Below are 15,190 nucleotides of genomic sequence, written 5' to 3' on the forward strand. Positions count from 1 at the left end.
TTCTTGTTTTTGTTCAGGTACGGTGATTTCACTTAACGGCCTGTCATTTCAATATAAGATCAAGCAAAATGCGAAATAAATTTTTCATCTTCAATGCCTTTTTTATATTTGCGACTTCAGAAGAAGATAATGAAATGAGAATATCTTTTTTTAACATTTAACAGTCTAGACTGAGATATGAATCGGGCAGAGTCGTACTTTTCATGCCGCAGTTGGCACCGAGCTTAATTAAAATATCTGGGGCACTTAATGTAGATTTTATTAATCTGTAGGTACGTATTTTAAAAGACATGTAGGCACCTAATCTAATCAGTAAATGCCCCTAACCAGGAAATAAAACTTATTTCCAATATTATCTCGTCATCAAAAACACAATAATTTAAGGTAGTACACAAATAAAAATTCAAAAACGTCATCCATCTGTTCAAATATGATCTCGGCAATATAAATACAAAAGCGTTATCAGCCAGTTGTAGTTGTTCTGACTGATTGATTATTAATGTTCACATAGTTTGTTGGATAAACATTAAATATGAATGAGTATCGACGGAATGGCGATGATCGGGCGTGTGAGTTAGTGAGACGCGTCAGCGATGAACCGCTGAGCGATATGCCCGCGCCGCCCCGGACCCATTCATTATTCACCGCGGACGCGATTGGACCAGCGAGCTCACGCGCACCTGCTCGCATATTCCATTCATCCGCTCCTTTTGCCAATTCACTCTTTAACACCTTCTTACGACCCACTTCACGGCCTGAATAAAGTAACAAAACCTCTAGGGACCGGATTTATTATTCCCACAAACGATTCAAAAATACCGACGAACCGACGACCGAAGGCGTTTAATTATAAAATAAAAAGCAACTTTTTAAGTCGGATCTTTAGGGAAGTTTTAGCAATACACTAGAAAAAGTAAAATCGGAGTTAAAACTTGTAATCCACCTGAATCAACTCCTGAAAGTTTTTTTATCTACTTCAGCGATTACAGCCGTATAGGAATACGAGAAAATCCGCGGAAAACCACGAGCTCGTGCTATTTAATTAGAGAAGCTTGTTTTGCAGTGTTGACTCTTGTAAGCGCTACGAGAACAAAGTGCTAAGAAGGCGCGCTACGGCGTAGCACGCTCCGTAGCATGTACGAGTATAAAGTCTATTTTTTTATTCGGTAGACTAAAATGACATTTCATAGTATGAAATGTTATTTTACCTATATATTCATACTATGAAATGTCATTTTAGTCTACCGAATAAAAAAAATTACTTTAGGTACTACTACGAGTTGAGTGCACATTATTTATTTTCATACTAGCTGGTGCCCACGACTAGGGGCCCGATTCGGATTTTGAAATAGACATCTATTAGACATCTTTTAGACATCACCAAGATACGATAACGATATGTCTAAGATCTAACCTGTCAAATTTGACATATGCGCGATTCTGGAGATACTGTTGAACGATTTCCACAGGATATGACTAGAGATCCAATTCACATCTAATAGATATCTTACTCTATCTAACGTAAAAGTGACATTGGTTGCCCGAATTGCGCTGCAAAAGAGAACTAGTTGATATCTAAACTATAACGTATCTAGAATGGATCTAGTACGTGTCGTCTCTTGTGAATATCTTGAAGTTAGAATACGGCAGTATCGGCCTTATTCGAACTTTAAGATACGTCAGTTAATAGATCTAGAAACGATATGGATTAGATATGTCAGTGTCAAATGTGACGTTACTTCAAACAAAAACGTCACTTTTGACACTGACACATCTAATCCATATCGTTTCTAGATCTATTCATTACGTATCTTAAAGTTCGAATCGGGCAGTATGGTTTTCACTATGATGTCAAAAAGAGATGACCTCCTTATTTCGGGTGGAGCAGAATGAAGGACTTTTATGCAAACGGGGAATTATTTAGGCTACGTATGTACATACCTACTTTATTTATCACCTATTAATCACGTAATTTTTTTTGAAGCGCTGGTGGCCTAGCGGTAAGAGCGTGCGACTTTCAATCCGGAGGTCGCGGGTTCAAACCCCGGCTCGTACCAATGAGTTTTTCGGAACTTATGTACGAAATATCATTGATATTTACCAGTTGCTTTTCGGTGGAGGAAAACATCGTGAGGAAACCGGACTAATCCCAATAAGGCTTAGTTTCCCCTCTGGGTTGAAAGGTCAGATGGCAGTCGCTTTCGTAAAAACTAGTGCCTTCGTCAATTCTTCGGATTAGTTGTTAAGCGGACCCCAGGCTCCCATGAGCCGTGGCAAAATGCCGGGATAACGCGAGGAAGAAGGAATCACGTAATTTTTTTTAACTATTTTTGAGATTCAGTTTGTTAAACATTAGTGCAAAAATCTGAATGTTTCAACCCTAGCAAGAGGATCCTATGAATGACATGACATGTGTCAATTTAAAATGTAAATAACTTTGTAGGGTTGTCACTGTTTAAAAAAAAATTCAGTTTAATGATTTTATTTTACAATTTAATCCAGCTTTACGATTATAATAACTCGATTGTAGATCACTTAAGTAACACTCAGCTCAGTCTCTAGAAATGTTTCACCCTGTATAAGGGGTCGATGTATGATAAAACTGTCTAATCCCTCAAAATTCTGTACATGTGCCATTTTGTTTATTTCTTCCCCATTTTTGTGGATAGAGAGAGTACCCTAACTATCCTGTACAATATAAAAGCTTCAATTTCGCCGTATATCTTGAAAATGTTCCTTAGTTACGAAAACATGGTATCTTCGTAACTCAACGGAAAATTATATAGGTACAGTTTTGTCTCAAATTGGGATTTGGTATTTATTCCGCCCAGAACGAAGAGCTCTTCAAACATACAAAATTTTATTAAAATCTGATGACGAAAAAAATCGACAACAAATACAAAAAAATGCTTACATAATAAGACACATTTGTTGTTATGGAATCATGACATTTTCTTTGATATCTTGCTTACAAAGCGAGCTCATTCTTATGGGGACGCGTATTTGATAACAAGCAAAAAACTAATGCTGCTCCGTCTCCGGTACCGCTGACGCTTGAAATGATCTTAAATACGAGTCAGAGATAGCAAAATTTATAATGTAACCGAACTCGCATTCTCTCAATACAATACTGTTCTAAATATTTGCATCACAATACCACAAAAGTCCTATGCAAACACTACAAACACACAAGAACTCCTGCAATCATATTTTAATATTGTTTCGGTTTCGCTTTGTCATTAGTTTCCTCATAAATCCCCTAGTCATGATTTTTTGTATGCAAAAGGGTTGAATACGGCATATTCAAGGGTGGTCAACCAACGCCAGAAATTTTTAAATTACGCCGACGTGACGGGAATGGCTCTCCGCTATCTCGTCATATTCTCGTTTACCAGAGGTGTAAGAAACATGTTCGTAATTTTCACACAAAATTGAACTTCTCGCGTCACGGGGCGATTTATTCCGTCGACATGCTCCGTCTGCAGATAACATCTTTATACTGATGCTGAACACGGTTGAAGCAAAGTCCATGCTCCCCAAGAGTTCTTTCTTTATTTGTTAAAGTTATAAAAAGTAATGAGGTACCCTATTTTATCTTAACGACTGCTGCTTTCTATTGTTCGAACTTTTCCAACTGTAACGGCAATGTTGAATGGAAATTATTTTACTTATACAAGTTGAATTGCGGTTTCTCTCAATATGTTTTTTCATAAGACATTCGTAATTTCTTTATTCATTGTTTACAGTATAATACATAGAATGTGGCCTTATTTTGTATTAGCTACCACTACTAACTTACATAAAAACGGTCATTGTTATGCGCGGAAAAGATTCAAAATTTTCTAATTTAGTTAACTAATAATATAAGAATGTAAAGCTAATACAAATGCCGTGTAGATTTAAAGATCACCTGAGAGTCGCAAATCTACGTCAAGTCAACAACCCCCGCTACACACGAAGCTCGCGGGGAGTGCGCGTATATTTCCACAAGACACACGACACGCTCATAAATCTATACGCGAATTTGAACCCAGTGTGCCGAGCGGCCGTCTAGTATTTTTATGCTTATTACGTCGCAGAGAAAAGGTCTACTATAGATACATCGTTGAGTTACTCTTATATTAAATATTTTATGCGCGAAGCCATCGTAAACCGGAATCAAGGAATTTATTAGCTTCCTTTTATATCTGCCGACTCTCTTTAAATGGGGCCCAGCACAACGGGTTATTTATTTGTTTCGACAAAATAACATTGTACGTCCTACGATAATAACCCTCTTACACAGTCAGCATTTATATTCCGCAGTAGGCGTAGATGGTATACTGGTGAACCTAGACTGTGGTATCGTCCGCCGCACGCCGTAGCAGCTCAGCTGAGCTCACACGTAGCGTGCATACAGTATACACGTCAGCTGATAAGAGCGCGCTGAGGGTGCTCACAAGTTGCGATAATTAGCGCGAGTCTCCTTCGACACGCGGTGACTGAAACACCGCCCGCCACCGCTCGCGCGATAACGTACCCGACCCTTATCTCTATCTTCCTTACCGTTTGTCATAAATTTTATCACTCCGATGAACGGACGCGAAGACCTCTTTTTTTCTCTCCTCCACTGAATTAACGACCCGTGAACTTGTGAGCAACGCTCAGTCTTATTTTTTCAGTCACTGGCACGAACACTTGAGATATTAATATTGAAGCACTCAAATATTAAGCATCGTAACACTGCACAAATTATGATATGATTACCTAAGTTTATCGTGAGTCGTAACTCTTTAGACCATAAATATATTTTTTTATAAATAAAAACGTCAACTTATAAATTTCGTATTATCATAAATAAAGTTAACACTTTTACAATAATCTGCTTTTATCAGTTAATACAACGATGTATGATAAAGTTTCAACAGTTTTCAGGCGGTGTTACACTAGGGCAATTCCAGTTAGTGTGACGGTTTGAGGTTGTTCGAGTGTTGACGCGGTGAATGTTACGCGGGGAAAGTATATCGTCCGGCGTGATCGGGTCGGCGTCGCTCGGCTGTGGCCGGCTGCGGACTGCGCGGCTGGCGGCCGGCGGCTGGCGGCGCTCGCTCGCCCCCGAGCCGTCGCCCGCGCCCGGCTCGGCGCACGCGCCCCCGAAGGAATCGATACACCCCGCCCCAACCGCTCGACCGCCCGCTAGCCCCCAGCCCACCCACCTACGCACACACGCACCGGCCGCAGACATCACACTCACAGAACACTGATATTGCGAGAGCATGCCTTTTTAAAAGTTTTCATGACATTTTACCCTGCGAGACAAAAATATATCTATAAAAATTTATATGCCTTATAAATAATAACTACTTACATAGTCATTTAAACACTAGTATTGTGGCCACAATATAACATTTATGTTACATATCATAACATGTTGCTAAAAATAATTTGAAATGAGGATCGTTAAAAATATGAGCTATCAAAACAGTACAAAATAGTAGTATAATTAAGTAGGTCTAAAATACAATAAGCAAATTGAAATTCATACCGATGTTATCGGATAGCAAGTTTGCGCCTACTTAGGTACTGCCAAAGCATGAAAATTATCAACTTGAAGGGCTTAAAGTTTGACATCCGCGTAACATTGACATTTTAGTTTTTCCATTGAAGCACGTAATATTTGTGGGTAACAATTCGTGACATTGCAAATATTGTAGCTCGTTGCTATTTCACAATTATAATTCAAATAGCAAAGCCTGATTGTAAGATATTAATACAAATAACTGATATAACTCTTAGTCTGTTATACGCGCGATGCCTAACCATTCATGAGTATTTCCTAATCGATGAAGACGGGGTCTTTATTCCATATAGTCTGACTTTAGAAACGCAACGCAAATTTATTGCGCTCTCAATCAGGCCCCACGGCTATACATTTTTCGTGGAGCTAAATCGCACAATCCATTCCACAGCAAAGAACTCATTGTGGAGCGAGCCCCTCAGGATCTGTAACTGGCGATAGCGGCACTTTATCTGTATAAATGAGACAATTAAAAGTAAGTATTAAGGCTACAATGTGCAAGAACCACAATACTAGTGTCTCGATAACTATGTATGTAATTAATATTTGATTTACCTACTCGAGATAAATCAATTAATTTTATCAAACCAAAACTATTTTCAATGTGCATGTTCTTGGTGAAATAAATAAAAAATGAATACTCTGCCTATGTCGGTGCAAGGTAAAATTAATATAAATGGGAATTAACGACTTTAGGTAAAATTTCCTAGAAACTTGAACTTAATAAATATTACATCGGATAAGCTATCTCGTACATATGAAAATTTTCTCTCGTTCATGAAGTCTGGCATCCCGCCTTCCGGCGCTAAACCTTTACAGTTATGATACGAGTATGAAATATAGTTCATTCAAAACCTTTCTCCTCAATAAACTAACTCGGAGACCACAGTTATTTCAATATTTTACTTTAATCAAAGAGAACCTATTTAATATTTTCGATATAAATTACTGCTGTAAAAGTGAATAAGTAAGATTTCAGTAACTGACACCTACAGTATTTCGCATATGGCTAAACAAAACACCTGCTACCTAACAGCTGTAAAGCGTAACGGAGCATCGCTTGTCAAAATTTAAACGTAGGTACTCGACGGATTTTACGTTCGAAAATAAATTATTTCTGCCGTCAATAGGTAGGTATAGTAGTTCATTCATTTATTTATTTAAACTTTATTGTACAAATAAAGAAAACCGTACAAACGGCAGACTTAATGCCAAAAAGTAGTTACTACTTGTGTTTTACTTAGCTTCTGTGTAGTAACTATATTTATTTTATTATAATCAAATCTTACATTTAAACCTTTTTCTGCTGTCTGAGCGAAAATGTGGTATACCTAATCGCGATAATTTCAATAACAATTTTATAATATGTATGCTAATATATATAGAGCTGATCTGATGATGCGTTCGGAAGGTACCTAGCAAAGCAAAACTCCTTGACAAAAAACACAACCGCATTGAGTTTAGGTTATAAGAAAAGACTGACGGTACAGTCAGCAATAAAAGCCTGTTAAATTTGCATTGGCTTAATAAGAACACGAAACTAGTTAGAATACCTAAATAGCTGTACCTATTTATTTCTAATGTTCTGAAATCATCTAACTATCAGATCTTTTAACAACACTAACCATTTTGTTTTAAAATCTATCCTTTTTTGAAACTTATTATACGTTTTTTACTATAGGTTTTTTTTGATAAAAGGTTTTAAGTAACAATTCGCTGGCCCAATATTACAGGATTCTATGTTTCACTTTTATCGAACTGAAAGGATGATGTTCCGCTCCCATACAAGTTTGGCCCAACACTCGCTAAACATGGGTGGTATGTTGTTAGGCTCCAAACATGAAATGAAAGTCCCGATAGTTATTAGAAATTCACGGACACTTCACAGAACATTATAAAAGCGGAATTTCTCTACGATTTTGAGATTAGGAATTCTGCCTTGTATCGGGCCATTGTTAAATATGATTATGCCTTATTACAAGGAAATATGGTGCCGTTAATAGTGTAAACATATCGATGATATTGGGCGTTTAAAGGCTGTCAAGGTACAAAAATCTAATGAGTTGGTAATAAACATTTTTTTAAATAAAATAATGTATTTAATACAACTACCTTAAATGAATAAGACATAGCATGCGAACCGGAATATACTATAACAACTAGAGCTGTTTTATATTAAAAAAATTATAGCATCAAATGTAAAACCAATCACTTAAGTAGAGTCGGACCAAAAAAAGTCTGCAGCGGATTTGATAGCCCACGCAATGCAAGTGTCATTTATACGTCATAATTTCATAGAAGTTTGACGTTTAAAATAACACTTTCACTGCGTGGGCTATCAAATCCGCTGCAGACTATTCTTGGTCTGACTCTCAACATATTTACTTCAATTCCAGAGAGAGCAGAAATACAGTAACAATCACAGGATTGTTATAATGAATTCGATAAGTAACTCATCCCAAAAAAGAATGTTTCAAAAACAAACACTTAATTTTAAACTTAATTTATTTCAAATAAATTAGAATTCCTATTTTGTAGGTTTATCATATACCTAGGTGTAAAAGTGCCCTTGTGGCCTATTTGCTGAATAAATGTTGATGTTTGATGTATCGCCATACAGCGGGGAAATACGGCCAGCCTTCTGGGCACCTAGCCCGTCGACGGCGATCTGGGACAATTTTTTTATCTGTAGGTTTTTAAGTTTTGTTATGTTAGTGTTCTTTGTTTTTATCAATAAAGTAATATATTGTTATAAGTATTACCTACCTAAAAGTAAATTCAAAATGTATTCACCGACTTCCAATAAGAGAATTAAAGAATTATATACCTACTTAACTGGTACCCGTACCGTTTTCATTCTAATGCTGAGAACACGTAGTAATCCACATTTTAAATATGGAATTTTCCGTGGCTTAAGTAACCTTATGCATATTAGTACAGTCGGACCGTGACTACGAGTAAATTTACATACCCATTATGAAGGTTTTCCCAATTTCGTATTATCCTCCTTGGCGTTGTTCCTATCAGCCCTATAATATTATTACAACCGAAGCCAACAATAAAACCAAAATCATTATTATGTTAAATTACAGCTTCAAAAATGAGTAGGTTCTCAATTTGTATCGATCGAGGACGGATAGACTGATTTGGAAAATACTTTTTTTTAAAGGGTTTGTTACTAGTTAGTCATATTGTCATGGTCAGAATCGAATGATGGGATCAAGGGAGCTCCTCAAATTATAAACCTGCCTATGGTGACTTGGGTATTTTAATTGTAACTCGTAGCTCTGCCCAAGGGCAGACAAACATGTCAAGACATTTGATGAGGTGGAACTGCTGACGAAGACAATAAAATGATAGTATACTTACTGTTTAGTAAATATATTCTGTTTACAGATAAAAAGAGCAATCATATTATTACAATTGGTGTTGTTACAAAAGTGTTTTTACTCGTATTTCTAGATTTCTGCAAAAACCTCAGAAGATACATTTATATTTTTTACGATGACATTCAATAGTCAAAAAGTTACCGGATTTCGCAAATCGGTGCGGGAAGTTGCCGTGCCGTTGGGCAATAAATGGTTACATGCGCGTCGCTGTCTTCTGCATCCCGTGTTGAGAACGCGTATCACGGGCCGTAGGGAGTTGCGGGCTGCTTAACCCTTTATAAGGCAGAGACGATTTGAAAACCACTTAGTTAATAAACATTTTCGGAGAAGAACATCCTCTTTTTTATTTAACTATAATGGTATTATATAGCGAATATATCAGGCTTTCTTTCCTCATTCATACTTTTTCGGTCAGTATTTAATTTTAGTGTAATTAATTAATCTATAGTATGTGGTCAATTTATGCACTATGCCTGTCAAGGGAAGCAAGCTATCGTCATTGTTTCCATTATACTATTAAAAATATACACGTCGCTGTATCTAATAATTTGAATTATAGCTCTTGCAATTCACGATGGCGAGTGGCGAGACTCTTATTGGTATGATGACAAGGTCTAATTTTGATAAATCCACTCTCCATCGTGAATTGCAATAACTGTACTATTGTTTGTAGTGTCAGGAAAGTGTATCATTTGCCACTTAAGATTAATAAAATTATAAAAGGTTACATGCTAATCATGCTATATCAATAAGTATTGTAATTAGAACTTTTAGCATGGTATTACGTACATGGCAGTTATGACAAAGCACCTTATGTTTGTTATGTCAATGTCAATGAATAGGTGTATTGGAAACAGATCATCTGAAAACTCAAGTGCACTAACAGGCTGAGTGCATATATTGGCCACATGTTTTTCTTAATGATTTCGTTTTTTTTTTGCCGTAGATGTGTTCCCCAGTACATTACAAACATGGTAGAGTATTTAACTTTCACGTAGCATATCTGTATAACTGGGGCCTTATAAAGGGTTAACATTACTGTGGGTCTCGGCGAGATAACGAAGGATGACAATCTGAGGCTTTCAAGGAATTTTATAGTAAAGTAAAGTCCGACAATGCTTTTATGTTCTTAATACTTATTTATAATAACAATTAGTGGCAAAAATAGAACGCCGGTAGCAAATATCATTTAAAAAATAAACTATCTAAATGTATTTCGTAAATGTTTAAATGAAAAGTAGTGAAATCTTAGTGCCATAACGTCGGTGCGAATAAAAAAATCGCTATGTGTTTTTTTACGATTTTTTGATTTTAGCATATTTGAATTCCTTTTTCAATTTCCCGTCGACCCACATAAATATTTTTGTTATATCTTTATTGGTTTTGAAAATAACAATTCCGCTATGTGAACACAGTACAACATTTGTAAAAAGGCTATGTGATTTTTTAGCACATAACGAAATTAAATGCCTTGTTTTCCGACGAGGGTGATGGCGATAATGTTGCACATGGCGATTTATTGTAGAATGGATTACCCGACATAGACCTTAAAATCGCTATGTATCATCTCTCGTACTATTTTTCTTTGGCAACAAATCGTTATGTGTACAAACTTAACACATGACGATTTTAAATGAACCAAATTTAAGTCGCTATGTAGCAAAATTTTGGTTAAAATAATATATTGTAAAAAATTACAATAAAAACTGTTTATTTTCTTCATGAGTATCATGTAAAAAACATTGATCTATTAGAAAAAAAATACAGGTGCAACAAATATATTACAAACAGGAAAATAAACAGTTATTTTTGTCTCCTGAAAAGTAGCTTAAAAATACAATGGCGATTTTTTTATACGCACCGACGATAAGGTGGTCGACTGCTTGTAAGAGAAATTATTTATTTTAAAACGCTAGGACGTATTATTTGATATATATACTTGGTCAAGCAAATCTTGTCAGTAAAAAAAGGCGGCAAATTCAAAAAATGTAGGCACGAAGGGTTATCGTCCCATAGAAAATTTGAATTTCGCGCCTTTTTCTACTGACTAGATTTGCTTGCCCAAGTATAGTTAATATGATTTTTTTATTATATTTAATTTTATTGGCTTGGGTGCTTCTCCTTCTTTTTCTTTGCCTTATCCCACATTAGGTGGGGTCGGCTCTTCTTATCCTTTGGCGCCAAGACGATCTATCTTGAGTTGTCGGGTCCTCTCGTCCACCAAGTCAGAGGGGGCCGTCCTCCACCTTTTTTTCTCCAGGCAGAGCTAGCGCTTTTTGCACGACATGGCCGTCATCTCTCCGCATAACATGGCCGTACCACCGGAGAGGAACTAGTGCTGTAAATCATAAAATAAAATAGGTATAGCCTATCCGATTTCTAAACGGACAGACTATAATTATTTGAAAAGTCGCTTATATTTCACACGACTGCGGCGGAGCCAAAAAAACGATGGTTATGTTTTTGACCTATGGATGTATTATCGTCGCTATGTAGGTATACCTTAATACTACATGATAATCGACTGAACCGATTTTGACAAATCATATCTCGTTTTATTATTTTTTACTGCACGAGCGTCACGATCCGAGTATTTTATAAATTAAAAAAAAATACAAATATGTACGTGTCAAAAAATGCTTCCGACCGTCACTTACTCGACAGGGGTATCAAAAGAAAGAGATTCCAAAATGTGATTAGGTAAGCACATAATGATTATGCAGCTCTTATTGTGTTTATCACAAGAAGGAGGAAGAAGGATGTTATAATACAATACTTCATAAAAGGTTGGAGCACTCCTAAAAGCTCGGCAGCAGACCAGGAGGCCAATTCTAACTTACATTTTCCATGTCCAAATAAGATGTAATAAATGATGTAGTTAATTTTATCGTAATTCGCTCGTACTTGTTCGTACAAGTATTGGCGCAAGCGAATGATAAGAAAATGAAATAAATTAGATATCATTTTGACATCAAATAGTATGATTGAATTGGCCTCCAGAACCGCCCCAACTCATCCGCTCGCCGTCAACTATACGCAAACAAGCTATACGACACCCCGGAGATATAGGCTTGGCTACAGCAGAGGGGCTACCGCGAAAACCGAAATTCGCAAATTGCGGGGATCTTTCTCTTTTACTCCAATGAAGGCGTAATTAGAGTGACAGAAAAAAATGCCCGCAATTTGCGAACTTCGATTTTCGCGGTTATAGCCCTGAGTCCCGCTCGCGGCAGGGCGATAGCGCGCTTACTGCGTCCGTGGTAGAGCAGCGCCTAGGGGAAACCAATAGGCAGTTAACAAGCCTCTTCTTGGGTAAAAATACTAGACAAGAAACAAGAATTAAGTATAACAAAGTAGGTAACCAGATAAAGCATCGGAAAATTGGGTTATTCCCACTAGTTACCACCAAGTTCTTACCAGTGGTAACTACTGATTATTTTTTTCCCACCTTTTAATACTTAAAATAAATTTCATTAGGTACCTACTTACCTACCTACAGTAATCTGATATTACCTATACAAAATTCTGTATTAACCTTCTGTACCTTTATTCTGTATGGTAATTTTTCTTGTCTTATTAAAATGTTTAGAGTAATATGCATGCTGTGTTCGCCTGTAATTGGTGGCGCAATCATAATCGAATAGTACGCAAGTGTGTTAGTGCATAAGTTGTTGTTGCCACTGTTGGTGAACCTTAATAATAAAATAAAATAACGATAACTAAGAAATTGCCGAAAGACATCGTTTATGTTTATGTATTACAAGTCCGACAATGTATAATTTTGCGAAGCGAGTAGGTAAGGTGCTATCAATACAACATGATTAAATTATCGATTCTAACGCCAACATAAAGTCCTCAATATAATCGTAATAACTAGGTAAATAACAATAAGTAATAGCTACTTGCAAAATAACAATTCCAATATAAACAAAAATTAATAGGGACCTCATTACATGGCAGGTGTGTACTTGTGTAGATAGGGCGGCAGGCAATCAATGAAACAACTTTTATTGGTCTTCCTTTTACTACTTTCTTTTCCTTCGAGGCCTATAAATAAATTCCTGTGTATTTGCTACGGGTGATTGAAAACATACTTTAAGGGTTATATCATGGTTGGGGTTTTGCACTTGTTAAGAATTAGATTACGGTTTTTTTAGATGTTTTTGAAAGATACATTTGCATGGACACAATATCAGTTATTACAAAATGTTAATGTGTGTGTTTTCGAAAACATGTACTTAAAAAATATCTAAGTTTAACAGGTACAGATACTCGTACATCACGGTAAAAAACAAAACATTTCTGGCTTTTAAACACCGTTATTCTTACGGAGTTATAAATTACATTTTCATCTCTCCTGTTCGGAAAGTTCACCTTTCATAGGCTGATAACCGGGTGGAAAATTGCATTTCCCACCCTAGGGTGAAAAGTATTTTTTTTTTATTTTTACTTCGAGCAACGGCTAACAGCCATATATGCCATATTATTCAGTTAAAAGCTCTCATATTAGCTTCCGCATGACTGAAATTGGCGCCATTTATATTTTCATCGAAAAAAAATCTAAAACCATAGACAATCCGATCTTAAATTGGGACGTGTCTGAAACGGCCTTAATGTATACGCGCCTTAAAAATAAGTGAAACTGAATGAATGAATGTAATGTAATGATAATATTTTAATAAACATTCATTGTCATTTATATTAATGTATTAACAAATACTTATGTTTATTTTATACATTTAAATATTAAATACAAGTAGTATAATTTTTATACACAATAATAAATATTTTGGCAGTAGCAACATTTTTATTTTCAAAAATTTAAAAAAACTAGGAAAAGGCGGGAATAGGTATTTAATTGATACTAAATAAACTGTTGAGACATTACTTGCTCTGTTTTAAAATGGATTTTTCAAGTGATTCGAGTGACTTAAACATAGAATTAACTCCTGAATCTGTTAAACAAGAAGCAAAAATAGTGGTTGATAATCTTTTACCTGCATCTTCAAAACAAAGATACCTAAAGGCATACGAGCACTTCATGAATTGGAGAAGCGTTAAAAAAGTGAAGTCGCTGTCGGAAAACGTATTTTTGGCTTATTTCAGTGAAATGTCTAAATCATTACAACCTTCCACACTTTGGAGCAATTACTCTATGCTTAAATCAGTGATGAATACAAAGCATCAAGTGAACTTGAAAAACTTCATAAATACTTACCAATAATAAACCTATGACATTTCTCGTGTTTGACTTTCCTCATAGTCGAAATGAAAAGTAGAGTGTTTAACTCGCGTAAAAGTAACCATCTCACCCTCGAACTATTTATTGGGTGAAATGTATCGGGTGAAATGGTTCATTTTCCACCCTTGGTTAACAATCTACTATTCCTTGCCATCAGAATTTTCCCTATAAAATTGATCACCGTTTCTGTAATCCCTCTATTAGCATTTGAAATGCGCATCTTGCCTCCGCCCATCCGAAGGATTGGTACCTACGTGCAACGAGGAGCTATCGTCACCATTCCATTTATGCGCATTTTATACCAATCTTAGTAATGGACCGCAAATAACAAGCATTTATTTAACTTCATATGTATTTAGGTAATTTTTTTTTTAGTTCAGTGTAAATTTTGAACTAGGAAGGTATGTACTTCCCAATTTTTGGATTCAACTAACATTATGCACACCTAGGTTCTGGATCAATACGAAATTTATTTAATGACAACTAAAAAGTGACTCACGCTAGACCGGGCCGGGGTAGGGCCGGAGCTTCCGGCGCTTCGTTTTCTATGGAAAGCACCACGTGATCACCGATCAACCATCATAGAAAATGACATATCATGCGGCCGGGACTAGCGTAAGTCATCCTTTAAGCGGTTCGAGCGAACTAAAGCAATACGTAGAGTCAGCATCAAATATATTATAGCTGCAAAAGTGGTCAAATTGTTCGTTACACTATATATTTAGTACGGTATGACGAACTATTTGGCCACTTTGACTGCTACAATATATTTGACGCTGATTGTACCTATATTTCTTAATAAATATATAATACTGACTTCCATTTCTGGTGTTTTCTGTTTCTGTTATAGATTTGATGCAGTTGGTCTCGTAAAAATATTTGATCCTTTTAAACACATATATATTATATGTACTTACATATTAACACGGTCTGTACCGGTCTACGTCATAGTGAAACGGTATTCAATAACGTACTGGCTTAAATTTGAGTGCTCTGCATAAA

At 36.2% G+C, this 15,190-nt stretch overlaps 1 protein-coding gene across 1 annotated transcript in view; it reads right to left on the reverse strand.

Moving 5' to 3' along the window:
* LOC134790786 (neuroligin-1-like) overlaps positions 1–5,189 on the reverse strand; it is an 88,544-nt gene extending 83,355 nt beyond the window's left edge. Inside the window, exon 1 of the mRNA XM_063761720.1 lies at positions 4,546–5,189. The gene's annotated coding sequence lies outside the window, so the exon portion shown is untranslated. The remainder of the gene's footprint in view (positions 1–4,545) is intronic.
* Positions 5,190–15,190: the final 10,001 nt, after the last annotated feature.

The sequence above is a fragment of the Cydia splendana genome, chromosome 5 (genome assembly GCF_910591565.1).
Source record: "Cydia splendana chromosome 5, ilCydSple1.2, whole genome shotgun sequence".
Taxonomy (NCBI): domain Eukaryota; kingdom Metazoa; phylum Arthropoda; class Insecta; order Lepidoptera; family Tortricidae; genus Cydia; species Cydia splendana.